Source organism: Hordeum vulgare, chromosome 2H, assembly GCF_904849725.1.
Source record: "Hordeum vulgare subsp. vulgare chromosome 2H, MorexV3_pseudomolecules_assembly, whole genome shotgun sequence".
Taxonomy (NCBI): Eukaryota; Viridiplantae; Streptophyta; class Magnoliopsida; order Poales; family Poaceae; genus Hordeum; species Hordeum vulgare.
The window spans coordinates 226,977,507-226,993,947 of NC_058519.1; positions in this window are offsets into that span (position 1 = coordinate 226,977,507).

The following is a 16,441-nucleotide window of genomic DNA, read 5'->3' on the forward strand; positions in this document are numbered from 1 at the left end:
CGCTCGAACTTCCGCGACTCGAGGGACCGGATACTTGGGCTACTTCTCACTCCCATCATCCTTGGGGTCACGGCTTGGCAATCCTCTCAAGAACCTCCTCATCTTTTCCCTTTCTATCTCTGAAAATTTCTGAAATTTTTAGTGATTCTAAGGGAAGGTGAATAAGGCTCAACGAAACTTGTAGCAACTACTCCAACAAGTGCCTAGAGACCATATTACGCATCAAAACTACTTGGGACCAGCTAGAATTAGCATACAAAGCTCAAGAACATGGTCACCAAGGCAGCAAAAATACACGGAGTATAAGGCACTAGAGCAAAAACTAATTGGACCAATGTAGGAGTCACTTACCAAGGAGTAATTTCCCCAAAACGGTTCGGAGAACGGTGATTTGAGCAAAGAGATCGAAAATCCCAACAAGAGGAGCAAGAACACGGGTTTTAGCTGTGAAACGATTTTTTCTGGAGCTAGGAGAACAGGATGGGAGCAAGAATGAGTGGAGGGGGTGCCTGTGGGCCCCACAAGCCTCGGTGGCGCGGTCAGGGGGGTGCCCGCGCCCCTAGGGCTTGTGGCCCACTGGTGTGGCCCCCAGACATACTCTTTGTCCCAGTATTTTTCAAATATTCCAGAAAATATCATACTAGATTTTCACAGCGTTCAGAGAACTTTTATTTCCGGGGTATTTTTCTACCGGACACTAAAACAGAAAACAGGGAAAACTAAACTAAACCTATCATTTTTCTTCTAAGCAACCTAAAGTGAAAGCTTGGAACAGAGGTTTGCGACTCCTCGATTCATCCATCTCAGGGTCATCGAAAGAAATCCGTCAATGGGGTTGATCAAATCCCCTCGACAAAACTTTCTCGAATCGCAAAAGAAGACGGAGCATTTTCGAATAGTCACTAGGTCACCTCAATGGGGATGTGTATATCCCCAACAAGCAAATCATACTTCATCTTGACACGAGGAATAGGGCATTCAAAGCTCCCAATAAGAATCGATGAAGTTTTTTCGATAGCATTGATGCAATGTACTCGATATTGTTTCTTCGGAAAGTGCACCGTATACTCATTGCCGTTGACATGGAAAGTGACATTGCCTTTGTTGCAATCTATAACAGCCCCTGCAGTGTCTAAAAAGGGTCTTTCGAGGATGACATCCATGGCATCGTCCTCGGGAATATCCAAGATAACAAAGTCTGTTAAGATAGTGGTGTTAGCAACCACAACAGGCACGTCCTCGCAAATGCCGACAATGGAAGTTGTTGATTTGTCGGCCAGTTGGAGAGAGATTTCAGTGGGTGTCAACTTCTCCAGTTCAAGCCTACGATAAAGATAGAGAGGCATAACACTAACACCGGCTCCAAGGTCGCACAACGCAGTTCTAACGTAGTTGCCTTTAATGGAGCAAGGTATTGTGGGCACACCGGGATCACCTAGTTTCTTCGGAGTTCCACCCTTGAAAGTGTAATTGGCAAGCATGGCGGAGATCTCAAGATCAGGTATCCTCCTCTTATTAGTCACAATATCTTTCATGTACTTAGCATACGGAGACATCTTGAGCATATCAGTCAAACGCATCTGCAGAAAGACAGGTCTGATCATTTCAACGAATCGCTCAAAATCCTCATCATCCTTTTTCTTGGATGGTTTGGGAGGAAAGGGCATAGGTTTCTAAACCCATGGTTCCCTTTCTTTACCGTGCTTCCTGATTGCAATCTCTGGCGAATTCTAGACGAATGCTGATGACAACAAACCTTCCCTTGCAACGGCACCAGGAGAATGCTGCTTGCACTGCCCGGCAGCGGAACTAGAAGAATGTTGTTGATGGCCCACCAGCGCATGGGTTCGAAGCAGTTTTCTAGGGTAGAGTATTCGACCCAAATTTGTTGATCGCTTGTAGGAGGTGAGAGAATACTCTCGAGTATTAGTAGCTGAATTTGTCAGATTCAACAACACCTAAAAGATTAGTATCTGCAAGCACAGTAGTAACAGCAAAGTAATATGATAACAACGGTGTGAGAAACGATTTGTTGACGGCAGACTATTCCTAAAGATTGTATCAATGGCGCCTCCGTTGCCGCGTTGACGGAAGTTGTCAATTCCCGTCAACGGCCAGTGAACCAAAAGTGTAGCTGGTAGCAGAAGTGTAACGAGCAATAGCAGTGGCAAGGAACAGCAGTAGTGACAGCAGTAGCAAGTAGCATCATTAGCAAGCGACAGTAATAGCAACAGTAGCAGCAAAGCAAGACAAGTAACAGCAGTAGCAACAGTAGTGGCAGCAGCAGCAGAGCAAGACAAGTAACAGCACTAGGACAAACTCGTAGGCAATGGGTCGGTGATTTGTTTGGATGATATTCATCATGCAACAACTATAACACGGAGATATATGTGGCAAGATCCCATTCGTCAATGTGATGTAGGCATGCATTCTGTGTGTCGTCATATGTGCTTAGGGAAAAGAACTTGCATGACATCTATTGTCCATCCCTCCCGTGGCAGCGGGGTCCAAAAGGAAACTACGGAATATTAAGGTTCTCCTTTTAATAAAGAACCGGACCAACGCATTAGCACTTGGTGAACACATGAACTCCTCAAACTATGGTCATCATCGGGAGTGGTTCCGGTTATTGTCACTCCGGGGTTGCCGGATCATAACACATAGTAGGTAACTACAACTTGCAAGATCAGATCTAAAACACACATATATTGGTGACAACATAATAATTTCAGATCTGAAATCATGGCACTCGGGCCCTAGTGACAAGCATTAAGCATGGGAAAGTAGTAGCAACATCAATCTCAGAACATAGTGGATACTAGGGATCAATCCCCATCAAAACTAACTCGATTACATGATAGATCTCATCCTACTCATCACCACCCAGCAAGCCTATGAATAGACTACTCACGAACGACCAAGAGCTTCATGGAATTGGAGAGGGAAGAAGGTTCATGATGACGATGGCGACGATTTCCCCTCTCCGGAGCCCAAGACGGACTCCAGAACTGCCCTCCAGATGAAGAACAGGTGGTGGCGGCGCCTCCGTATCGAAAACGCGACGAGAACTTCTCTTTTTATTTTTTCTGGGACAAAAGGGATCTTATAGAGCTGGACTTGGGGCGGCAGAGCCGTGTGGGCCCCACAAGCCCGCCCACCGCCACTAGGGGGTGGTGGCGGAGCAAGGGCTTGTGGCCCACTGGCCCACCCCCTGAGGTGGAAATTGGCGCAAATATTTTTCTTATTTCCCAAAACTGCTCCCTGTAAATTTTGAGGACGTTTGGAGAACTTTGATTTCTGCACAAAAATAACACCAAGGTAATTCTGCTGAAAACAACGTCAGTCCAGGTTAGTTCCATTCAAATCATGCAAATTAGAGTCCAAAACAAGGGCAAAAGAGTTTGGAAAAGTAGGTACGATGGATACGTATCAACTCCCCCAAGCTTAAAACCTTGCTTGTCCTCAAGCAACTCAGTTGACAAACTGAGAGAGAAAGAAAAACTTTGACGAACTCTGTTTGATCTTGTTGTTGCAACTATGTCTAACTCATAACCAGAATTTCAGCAAGATCACAAGTTAACCACATAAGCAAATGACACAAAGGTCTCACGGTAAACTAATATCAATGGCATAATCAGCTAACGAGCAAATAATAATGAGTTTCAAATACCAACACTTCAATCAAAACAAGCATGAAGCAATATGAATAGGTGGTATCTCGCTAACTCTTTCTGAGACCGCAAAACATAAATGCAGAGCACTTTCAAAGATCAAGGGCTGACTAAACATTGTAATTCATAGCAACGAAGATCCAGTCATAGTCATACTCAATATCAATCAAAAGCAAAGCATAAAAATGACAGAGGTGCTCTCTAATTGGTGCTTATATAAGAGGAGGATGACTCGACAGGAAAATAAATAGACAGGCCCTTCGCAGCGGGAAGCATTGATTTGCAGAGGTGCCAGAGCTCAAGCTTTGAAAAGAGAGATAATAATTTTGGGTGGCATGCTTTCATTGTCAACGCAATGACCAAGAGTTCTCAATATCTTCCATGCTACTCATGCTATAGGCGGTTCCCAAACAGAAAAGTAAAGTTTTAACTCCCCCACCAGCAATCAATCACACTCCACGGCTAGCCGAATCCTCGGGTACCGTCCATACTAACATCAATCCGGGGGGAGTCTTGTTTTACAGTTATGTTTTTGATTTAAGCGTGGAACTGGGCATTCCAATTACCGGCCCCTTTCTCGTGAATGACTATGAATAAACACATCTCGAGGATAACACTCCTAGAATGGAAGATACCAATAGCCCTTTGTCACCCTTGAGCGGTTCGGGCATGCAAAACAGATTATTTCTTGAAGGTTTAGAGAATAGCACATGCAAATTTACTTGGAACGGCAGGTAGATACCGCAAATAGGTAGGTATGGTGGACTCTCATGGAAAAACTTTTGGGTTTATGGAAGTGGATGCACAAGCAGTATTCCCGCTTAGTACAAGTGAAGGCTAGCAAAAGACTGGGAGGCGACCAACTAGAGAGCGACAACAGTCATGAAGATGCAATGAGTTTGACTAACATTGAATGCAAGCATGAACAGGATATAAATCACCATGAACACGAACGTCATAGAGGCTATGTTGATTTTGTTTCAACTACTTGCATGAACATGCGCCAAGTCAAGCCACTTGAAACATTCAAAGGAGAATACCATCCTATCATACTACATCATAGTCATCTCAAAATCTATGTTGGCATTCAAGACAAACCATTATAAGCTCTCAGCTAAATAAGCATGGCATCAGAAACTATGATCTCTAAGTTGTCATTGCAAACATGGTTCTATCACAATAAAGCTAAATCTGGGTCGACAAGGTAGTCATATTTACAAAAACAAAGTAGATAGAGTTCGTACCAACTTTTCAGTCTCAGTCACTTCATCATATATCATCATCGTTGCCTTACATTTGCACGATCGAACGATGTGAACAATAATAAGCGCATTGGACTAAGCTGAAGCTGCAGGCAAACACAAAGGAGAAGACAAAATAATATGGCTCTTTGAAGGTTAAACAGGTAAGCATGTAAGAACCACTAAACATTGTAACCAATATCTTCTACCTTGACACAAAGAAAAAGAAAACTATTTACATGGGAAAACTCCCAACAAGCAAAAGAAGAAAGAAAAATCTTTTTGGATTTTCTCAAAAGGACACAAACACAAGAAAACAAGAAAACAAAAAGAAACTAGCATGGATAACACAGTGGCAAAGTGTAAACACCGGCTAACAAAGTGAAAGCATAAGCATGAATGTAAAGTCAGTGAGAACACGTACTCCCCCAAGCTTAGGCTTTTGGCTTAGCTTAGTCTACTCCCAAGGTGGGAAATAACCAGCTCCGGGATACTCTGGAGCAGACTGTGCATGCCGCTGCTGTGTGAGCTCCTCTGGCTCCCACTAATAAATTGGCGTCTGGTACTCGACTGGCGGCTCGGGCACGGGCGCCTGTGGTTGGGCCAAGCCCCAATATGCGTAGATGTCCGTGGGCATAATAGTGTACCTGCCTGCATGAAGATCAAACAAAGAAGGAGCAGGCAAAGTAATAGTCTATCGAGTACCCTCACTAAACGCCAGGTTATAAATCATCCGGCTACTAGCATCTCTATCCTGAAATCATGGCGAACCATGCTGTCATAATCCAGATATCTCTCAGGGAGAAGCATCTCTCCTTCCTCTCCCAGTCTAATGGGTATCTCAAAGTGTGTGGCAAGACGGGTAGCGTAGATACCTCCGTAGACAACACCCTTGGAACGGTTCAGGTTCAACCGTTGAGCTACTATAGCACCCAAGCCATAAGTCTTATCGTTATAAAGGCCTTTGCGCGAAACCGCAAGGTCTGGAGAACTAAGTGATCAAGCCTCCCCAGGGCCAATCAAACATTTTCCCACAAATAGTGAGAAGTATCGAAGCACAGGAAAATGTATGCTAGCAATTCTAGCGCGAGACACTCCTCTCTCCTCTCCAACAGCAATAGAACCAATGAAATCCTCCAAGTCCCGTGGACGAGGGTCACGGATATCCCCAACATAAGGTAATTTGCATACATTGCAAAAGTCCTACAGCGTCATGCACTGGGGGACATCGTATATCATGAACTCAACCATGGGAGGATTCTTCCTCGGATAAAAGTTGAAGCTTTGAACGAAAATATTGGTGACGAGGAGATATTGGGGGCACTTATCTTCAACAAACGCAGTAAGACCTGCGTTCTCCACCAAGTAATAAAAGTCTTCATAAAGTCCAGCGGCGCGCAAAAATTCATACTTGGCCACTCGCATGCTCGAACTTCTGTGACTCGAGGGACTACGTACTTGGGGTGATTCTTCTCATCCTCCTTGGGGTTACGGCTTGAAGAGCCTCTCAAGAACCTCCTCATCTTTTCCCTTTTCTAGCTCTGAAAAAATCTGAAACTTTTAGAGACTTTGAAAGAAAAGTGAATAAGAATTATCCCAACTTGTAGCAACTACTCCTACTAGTGCCTAGAGACCGTATCACGCGCTAAAACTACTTGGAACTAGCTAAAATCAACTTTTCTAGCTCAAGAACAGGGTGAACAAGGTAGCAAGAATTCGCGAAGGATAAAGCACTAGAGCAAAAACTAATTGGACCAATGGAGGAGTCACTTACCAAGGAGTAATTTCCCCAAAACGGTTCGGAGAATGGTGCTTTGAGCAAGGAGATCACAAATCATAGCCAAATGAGCAAGAACATGGGTTTGAGCTGCGAAACAATTTTTTCTGGAGCTGGAAGAAGAGGCTGGGAGCTGGAATGAGTGGAGGGGGTGCTTGTGTTGGGGAACGTCGCATGGGAAACAAAAATTTTCCTACGCGCACGAAGACCTATCATGGTGATGTCCATCTACGAGAGGGGATGAGTGATCTACGTACCCTTGTAGACCGTACAGTAGAAGCGTTAGTGAACGCGGTTGATGTAGTGGAACGTCCTCACGTCCCTCGATCCGCCCCGCGAACAATCCCGCTATCAGTCCCACGATCTAGTACCGAACGGACGGCACCTCCGCGTTCAGCACACGTACAGCTCGACGATGATCTCGGCCTTCTTGATCCAGCAAGAGATATGGAGAGGTAGAAGAGTTCTCCAGCAGCGTGACGGCGCTCCGGAGGTTGGTGATGACCTTGTCTCAGCAGGGCTCCGCCCGAGCTCCGGAGAAACGCGATCTAGAGGAAAAACCGTGGAGGTATGTGGTCGGGCTGCCGTGGAAAAGTCGTCTCAAATCAGCCCTAAAACCTCTGTATATATAGGTGGGAGAGAGGCGACCTTGCCTTGGGGCTCAAGGAGCCCCAAGGGAGTCGGCCGAGCCTAGGGGGGAAGGTCTCCCCCCCAAACCGAGTTGGACTTGGTTTGGTGGGTGGGAGTCCTTCCTTCCCTTCCCACCTCCTCTTTTTTTTTCTTTCTCTTTCATTTTTCTTCCAATGCGCATAGGGCCCTTTTGGGCTGTCCCACCAGCCCACTAAGGGCTGGTGCGCCACCCTCAAGGCCTATGGGCTTCCCCGGGGTGGCTTGCCCCCCCCCCCCGATGAACTCCCGGAACCCATTCGTCATTCCCGATACATTCGCGGTAACTCCAAAAACCTTCCGGTAATCAAATGAGGTCATCCTATATATCAATCTTCGTTTCCGGACCATTCCGGAAACCCTCGTGACGTCCGTGATCTTATCCGGGACTCCAAACAACATTCGGTAACCAACCATATAACTCAAATACGCATAAAACAACGTCGAACCTTAAGTGTGCAGACCCTGCGGGTTCGAGAACTATGTAGACATGACCCGAGAGACTCCTCGGTCAATATCCAATAGCGGGACCTGGATGCGCATATTGGATCCTACATATTCTACGAAGAACTTATCGTTTGAACCTCAGTGTCAAGGATTCATATAATCCCGTATGTCATTCCCTTTGTCCTTCGGTATGTTACTTGCCCGAGATTCGATCGTTAGTATCCGCATACCTATTTCAATCTCGTTTACCGGCAAGTCCCTTTACTCGTTCCGTAATACAAGATCTCGTAACTTACACTAAGTCACATTGCTTGCAAGGCTTGTGTGTGATGTTGTATTACCGAGTGGGCCCCGAGATACCTCTACGTCACACGGAGTGACAAATCCCAGTCTTGATCCATACTAACTCAACTAACACCTTCGGAGATACCTGTAGAGCATCTTTATAGTCACCCAGTTACGTTGCGACGTTTGATATACACAAAGTATTCCTCCGGTGTCAGTGAGTTATATGATCTCATGGTCATAGGAACAAATACTTGACACGCAGAAAACAGTAGCAACAAAATGACACGATCAACATGCTACGTCTATTAGTTTGGGTCTAGTCCATCACGTGATTCTCCTAATGACGTGATCCAGTTATCAAGCAACAACACCTTGTTCATAATCAGAAGACACTGACTATCTTTGATCAACTGGCTAGCCAACTAGAGGCTTGCTAGGGACAGTGTTTTGGCTATGTATCCACACATGTAAATGAGTCTCCATTCAATACAATTATAGCATGGATAATAAACGATTATCTTGGTACGGGAATTATAATAATAACTATATATATTATTGCCTCTAGGGCATAATTCCAACAGCTTGTGGGCCCCACAAGCTTGCACCTCGCCACCAGGGGGGTAGGTGGCGGTGGCAGGGCTTGTGGCCCACTGGTATGGCCCCCAGGCCAGCTCTGAGGCCTAGAAATTTTCAAAAATTCCAGAAAAAATCATACTAAATTTTCAGGACCATCGGAGAACTTTTATTTTCGAGGTATTTTTCTCCGGGACGCTAAAACAGAAAACAGAAAAAACAAAACTAATTCTATCATTTTTCTTCTAAGCAACAGAAAAAGAAAGCTTAAAACAGAGGTATGTGACTCTTGGATTCATCTGTTTCATGGTCATCGAAAGAAATCCGTCAATGGGATTGATCAAGTCCTTGTGACAAAACCTTCTCAAATCGCAAGAGAGAACGGAGAATTTTTGAATAGCCACTAAGTCTCCTCAATGGGGATATGTATCTCCCCAACAAGCAAATCATACTTCATCTTGACACGAGGAATAGGGCATTCAAAGCTCCCAATAAAAATCAATGAAGTCTTTTCGATAGCATTGATGCAATGTACTGGATATCGTTTCTTCGGAAAGTGCACTGTGTGCTCATTACCGTTGACATGGAAAGTGACATTGCCATTGTTCCAATCTATAACAGCCCCTGCAGTGTTTAAAAAGGGTCTTCCGAGGATGATAGCCATGGCATCGTCCTCGGGAATATCCAAGGTAACAAAGTCTGTTAAGATAGTGGTATCAGCAACCACAACAGGCACATCCACGCAAACGCCGATAGGGAAAGCAGTTGATTTGTCGGCCATTTGCAGAGAAATTTTAGTGGGTGTCAACTTATCCAACTCAAGTATACGATAAAAAGAGAGCAGCATAACACTAACACCGGCTCGAAGGTCACATAAGGCAGTTCTTACGTAGTTTCCTTTAATGGAGCAAGGTATAGTGGGCACTCCGGGATCACCAAGTTTCTTAGGAGTTCCACCTTTGAAAGTGTAGTTGGCAAGCATGGTGGAGATCTCAAGATCTGGTATCTTCCATTTATTAGTCACGATATCTTTCATGTACTTGGCATACGGAGACATCTTGAGCATATCAGTTAACCACATCTACAGAAAGACGGGTCTTATCATCTCAACGAAGCGCTCAAAATCCTCATTATCCTTTTTCTTGGATGGCTTAGGAGGAAACGGCATAGGTCTCTAAACCCATGGCTCTCTTTCTTTACCATGCTTCCTAGCAGTGAAGTCATTCTTGTCGTATTTCTCAGGTTGTGGGTTATCAGGATTAACCGTAGGTTCAATCTCCACATCCTCGTCATTTCTAGGTTGAGCATTATTATGAACATCATTGTCCATATTGTCACCAGGTTCATGTTCATCACCAGATTGTGTTTCTGCATCAGACGCAGAAATATCATTAGGTTCTTCAGGTGTGACAGTATTTGGTGAACTGGCGTGCAAGTTTCTATCATCCTTCTTCTTCTCCTTAGGATGACTAGGTGTATCAGCATTGATTCCTTGAGAATATTGATCAATTCTCTTAGGATGACCTTCAGGATACAAATGTTCCTGAGTCATTTTGCCTCCTCTAGTAATGACTCTGATAGAGTTGTCATTTAATTCATTGAGCAAGTCATTCTGAGCTTAAATACTTGTTCTACCTGAGTAGTAATCATAGAGGCATGTTTACTCAGAAGCTTCAGATCATTGACATTTCTGTCTACACAAGCACTTAAATGGCTAAGCATACGAGCACTTTGTTCCAAATGTCTTCTAACATAATCATTGAAACTCTGTTGTTTGGCAACAAAGTTGTCAAATTCATCAAAGCTTAGGCTAGCAGGTTTATCAAAAGGAATATCACTCTCGTCAAACCTACGCAGAGAATTCACTTCCACTACCTGTATCGGGTTATTGAGACCATGGATCTCTTCGATAGGTGGTAGATTTTTGACATCTTCAGATCTAATGCCTTTCTCTTGCATAGATTTCTTGGCTTCTTGCATATCTTCGGGACTGAGGAATAGAATACCTCTTTTCTTAGGAGTTGGCTTAGGAGGTGGTTCGGGAATAGTGCAAGCATTATCGTTGATCAAGAGGTTATTCAGTAGGGTCTCAGCTTGTTCTACAGTTTGTTCCCTAAAAACACAACCGGCACAACTATCTAGGTGGTCTCTAGAGGCATCGGTAAGTCCGTTATAGAGGATATCAAGTATCTCGTTCTTCTTAAGAGGATGATCAGGCAAAGCATTCTGTAGCTGGACGAGCCTCCCCCAAGCTTGTGGAAGACTCTCTTCTTGGAGTTGAGCAAAGTTGTATATTTCTTGCAAGGCATCTTGCTTCTTATGGGCAGGGAAATATTTCTCACAGAAGTAATAGACCATCTCCTGGGGACTACGCACACATCCAGGAGCAAGAGAGGTGAACCAGACTTTAGCGTCATCCTTTAGAGAGAAAGGAAACAGCTTAAGGATATAGTAGTGGCGGATCTTCTCCTCATTAGAGAAAAGGTTGGCTATTTTAGATAGTTTGGCAAGATGGGCTATGACCGTCTCAGACTCATAACCATGAAAAGGATCAGATTCGACTACAGAGATTATCTCAGGGTCAACAGAGAATTCATAATCCTTATCGGTGACAAAGATAGGCGAAGTGGCAAACTTCGGTTCATTTTTCATCCTAGCTTCCCGAGATTTTTCCTTCCACTTGAGAAGTAATTTCTCAGCGTCATATGCATCCTTACACGCAAGAAAATCCTCAGCTATCTCTCCCTCCATAACATAACCCTCAGGTATATCAGGCAATTCATATCTAGGAGAGCTAGATCTAGGAGGAGCAAAAGAAGGTTCTATCTCAATAGTATCGGTAGTTTCAGAAGCATCACGAGCATTGGTAGTAACTCTAGCAATATGAGCATCAAGGAACACTCCTAGTGGAACATCAGGCAAAATAGTATCTCTAGCAGTATCAAGCATAGCATCATCAGGCAAAGCAGTATCAAGCATAGCATCTCTAGCAGTATCAGGCATAGTATCAAGCATAGTATCATCAGGCATAGTATCAAGCATAGCATCTCTAGCAGTATCAGGCATAGTATCAAGCATAACATGTCTAGTAGTAGCATCATAAACATCATCAAGCACAGACGACATATCAAGATTTCTAGCACGAGGTGATGTCGCAAACTTACTCATAACTGAAGGTGAATCAAGTGCAGAGCTAGATGCCAATTCCTTACCTCCCCTCGTAGTTGAGGGCAAGAATTTGGTCTTGAGATACTTCAGATTCCTCATAGTGATCAGCAGATATAAATCCCAAGCAACTCAGAGAATATAACAATACCTCCCCGACAACGGCGCCAGAAAAATGCTGATTGCAATCTCTGGCGAATGCTAGACGAATGTTGCTGACAACAAACCTTCCCTTGCAACGGCACCAGAAGAATGATGCTTGCACTCCCCGGCAATGGAACTAGAAGAATGTTGTTGATGGCCCACCAACGCGAGGGTTCGCAGCAGTTTCGAGGGTAGAGTATTTGACACAAATTTGTTGATCGCCTATAGGAGGTGAGAGAATACTCTCGAGTATTAGCAGCTGAATTCGTCAGATTCTACCACACCTGAAAGATTAGTATGTGCAAGCACATTAGTAACAGCGAAGTAATATGATAACAACGGTGTCAGAAACGATCTGTTGACCGCAGACTATTCCTAACGATTGTATCAACGGCGCCTCCGTTGCCGCGTTGACGGAAGTTGTCAATTCCCGCGATTGTATCAATGGCTAGTGAACCAAAAGTGTAGAAGGTAGCAGTAGTGTAACGAGCAATAGAAGTGGCAAGGAACAGCAGTAGTGACAGCAGTAGCAGGTAGCATCAGTAGCAAGCGATAGTAATAGTAACAGTAGCAGCAGAGGAAGACAAGTAACAGCAGTAGCAACAGTAGTGGCAGCAGCAGTAGAGCAAGACAGGTAACAGCAGTAGGACAAACACGTAGGCAATGGGTCGGTGATTTGTCTGGATGATATTCATCATACAACAGCTATAACACGGAGAGATATGTGCCTAGCTCCCGTTCGTCAATGTGATGTAGGCATGCATTCCGTGTGTCGTCATACGTGCTTGGGGAAAAGAACTTGCATGACATCTATTGTCCATCCCTCCCATGGCAGCGGGGTCCAAAAGAAAACTACGGGATATTAACACATAGTAGGTAACTACAACTTGCAAGATCGGATCTAAAACACACATATATTGGTGACAACATAATAATTTCAGATCTGAAATCATCGCACTCGGGCCCTAGTGACAAGCATTAAGCATGGCAAAGTAGTAGCAACATCAATCTCAGAACATAGTGGATACTAGGGATCAATCCCCATCAAAACTAACTCGATTACATGATAGATCTCATCCTACTCATCACCGCCCAGCGAGCCTATGAATAGATTACTCACGAACGATGAAGAGCTTCATGGAATTGGAGAGGAAGAAGGTTGATGATGACGATGGCCACGATTTCCCCTCTCCGGAGCCCAAGACGGACTCCAGATCTACCCTCCAGATGAAGAACTGGTGGTGGCGGCGCCTCCGTATCAAAAACGTGACGAAAACTTCTCTTTTTCTTTTTTCTGGGACGAAAGGGATCTTATAGAGCTGGACTTGGGGGCGGCAGAGCCGTGTGGGCCCCACAAGCCTGCCCACCGCCACCAGGGGGGTGGTGGCGGAGCAAGGGCATATGGCCCACTGGCCCACCCCCTGAGGTGGAACTTGGCGCAGATATTTTTCTTATTTTCCAAAACTGCTCCCCGTAAATTTTCAGGACGTTTGGAGAACTTTGATTTCTGCACAAAAATAACACCAAGGTAATTCTGCTGAAAACAACGTGAGTCCAGGTTAGTTCCATTCAAATCATGCAAATTAGAGTCGAAAACAAGGGCAAAAGAGTTTGGAAAAGTAGATACGATGGAGACGTATCACTTCCTAGCAGCGAAGTCATTCTTATCGTATCTTCCATTCTTAGGTTGTGGGTTATCAAGATCAACAGGTTCAATCTCCACAACCTTGTTGTTGCTAGGTTGAGCATTATCATGAACATCACTATTGATATTATCATTAGGGTCATGTTCATCACGAGATTTTTGACATCTTCAGATTTAATGCCTTTCTCTCGCATAGTTTTCTTAGCTTCTTGGATATCTTCGCGACTGAGGAATAGAATGCCTCTTTTCATCGGAGTTGGCTTAGGAGGTGGTTCGGAAATAGTCCAAGCATTATCATTGCACAAGATGTTGTTCAACAGAATCTCAGCTTGTTCTATGGTTCGTTTCCTACAAACACTACCAGCACAACTATCTAAGTGGTCTTTAGAAGCATCGGTAAGTCCATTATAGAAGATATCTAGTATTTCATTCGTCTCAAGAGGGTGATCAGGCAAAGCATTCAGTAGCTGGATAAGCCTCCCCCAAGCTTATGGGAGACTCTCTTCTTCAGCTTGAGCAAAGTTGTATATTTCCTGCAAGGCAGCTTGCTTCTTATGGGCAGGGAAATATTTTTACAGAAGTAGTAGACCATATCCTGGGGGCTACACACACAACCAGGAGCAAGAGAAGTGAACCAAGTCTTAGCATCATCCTTTAGCGAGAAAGGAGACTACTTGAGCATGTAGTAGTGACGGATCTTTTCCTCACTAGTGAATAGGGTGGCTATATCATGCAGTTTGGTAAGATGGGCTACAACCGTTTCAGACTAGTAACCGTGAAAGGGATCAGATTCGACCAGAGTGATTAACTGAGGGTCGACAGAGAATTCATAATCCTTACCGGTCACAAAGATAGGTGAAGTGGCAAACTTCGGGTCGTATTTCATCCTAGCATTCAGAGATTTTCTTTCCACTTGAGCAGAAGTTTCTCAACATCACAGCTATCCTTACACGCAAGAAAACCCTCATCTATATCTCCCTCCATAACATAGCGCGTATCGGGCATAACAGGCAATTCAGGCATAGTAGCAGGTTCTACTTCAATAGTATCAACAGTTTCAGAAGTATCATCACATCTAGCAGCAACTCTAGCAATATGTGCATCAAGGAATACACCAAGTGGCAAAGCAGTAATGGGCATAGCATCATCAGGCATAGTATCAAGCATAGCATCATCAGGCATAGTATCTAGCATAGCTTCATGGACAGCAGAAGTAGCATCATCACGCACAGGCGACATATCAAGATTTCTAGCAGGAGGCGAAGTCGCAAACTTACTCAAAACTGCAGGTGAATCAAGTGCAGAGCTAGATGGTAGTTCCTTACCTCTCCTCGTAGTGGAAGGTAGGATTTTAGTTCTTGGATATTTAGGATTCCTCATAGTGATCAGCAGACGTCAATCCCAAGTGACTCAGAGAATATAGTTGTGCCTCCCCGGCAACGGCGCCAGAAAAAGCCTTGATGTCCCACAAGCGTATGGGATTGCAGCAGTTTTCGAGGGTAGAGTATTCAACCCAAATTTATTGATTCGCTCACAAGGGGAAGCTAAAGAATATTCTCAAGTATTAGCAGCTGAGTTGTCAATTCAACCACACCACAAAGATTAGTGTGTGCAAGCAAAGTATCAGTAGCAAGGTAGTATGATAACAACGGCACCAGAAAAAGCTTTGACAATCCCCAGCAATGTTGCCAGAAAAGGCCCTGTTGACGGGATGTTAGCGCCAACGAAGTCTTGCAATAAGTAACAGGGGAGTAGCAAGGAACAGTAGTAGCAGCAGTAGCAAAGTGGCCCAATCCCTCTTGTAGCAAGAGACAAGCCTAGGCAAAGTAACATAGCGAGAACTAGTAGTAAAAGACTCGTAGGCAGTGGATCGGTGATAGATGAGTGTGACGGATGTGATTCATCATGTAATAGCTATAACACGGAGAGATATGTGGCTAGCTCCCGTTCATCAATCTAATGTAGGCATGTATTCCGTATGTAGTCATACGTGCTTAGGGAAAAGAACTTGCATGACTTCTATTGTCCATCCCTCCCCTGGCAGCGGGGTCCTAATGGAAACTACGGGATATTAAGGTTCTCCTTTTAATAAATAACCGGACCAACGCATTAACATTCGGTGAATACATGAAGTCCTCATACTATGGTCATCTCCGGGAGTGGTTCCGGCTATTGTCACTCCGGGGTTGCCGGGTCATAACACATAGTAGGTGACTAGAACTTGCAAGATAGGATCTAAAACACACATATATTGGCGACAACATAATAGGTTCAGATATGAAATCATGGCACTCGGGCCCTCGTGACAAGCATTAAGCATAGCCAAGTAGTAGCAACATCAATCTAGAACATAGTGGATACTAGGGATCAATCCCCGTCAAAAACTAACACGATTACATGATAGATCTCATCCCAGTCATCACCGTCAAGCAAGCCTACGATGAGATTACTCCCGAACGATGAAGAGCATCATGGAATTGTCGATGGAGAAAGGTTGATGATGACGATGGCGATGATTTCCCCCCTCCGGAGCCCGAAACGGACTCCAGATCTGCCCTCCAGATGAAGAACAGGATGTGGCGGCGCCTCCATATCGCAAAACGCGATGAAACCTTCTCTCTGATTTTTTTCCAGGCGAAACGGAAGATATAGAACTGAGATTGGGGGAGGTGGTGCCACGTGGGCCCCACAAGCCCTCATGGCGCGGCCATAGGGGGTGGCTGCGGCCCAGGGGCTTGTGGCCCAGTGTCACGCCCCCTCATGTGGAACTTTGCGCAGGTATTTTTCTTTTATTCCAGTAAAAATCTCCGTAAATTTTCAGGAC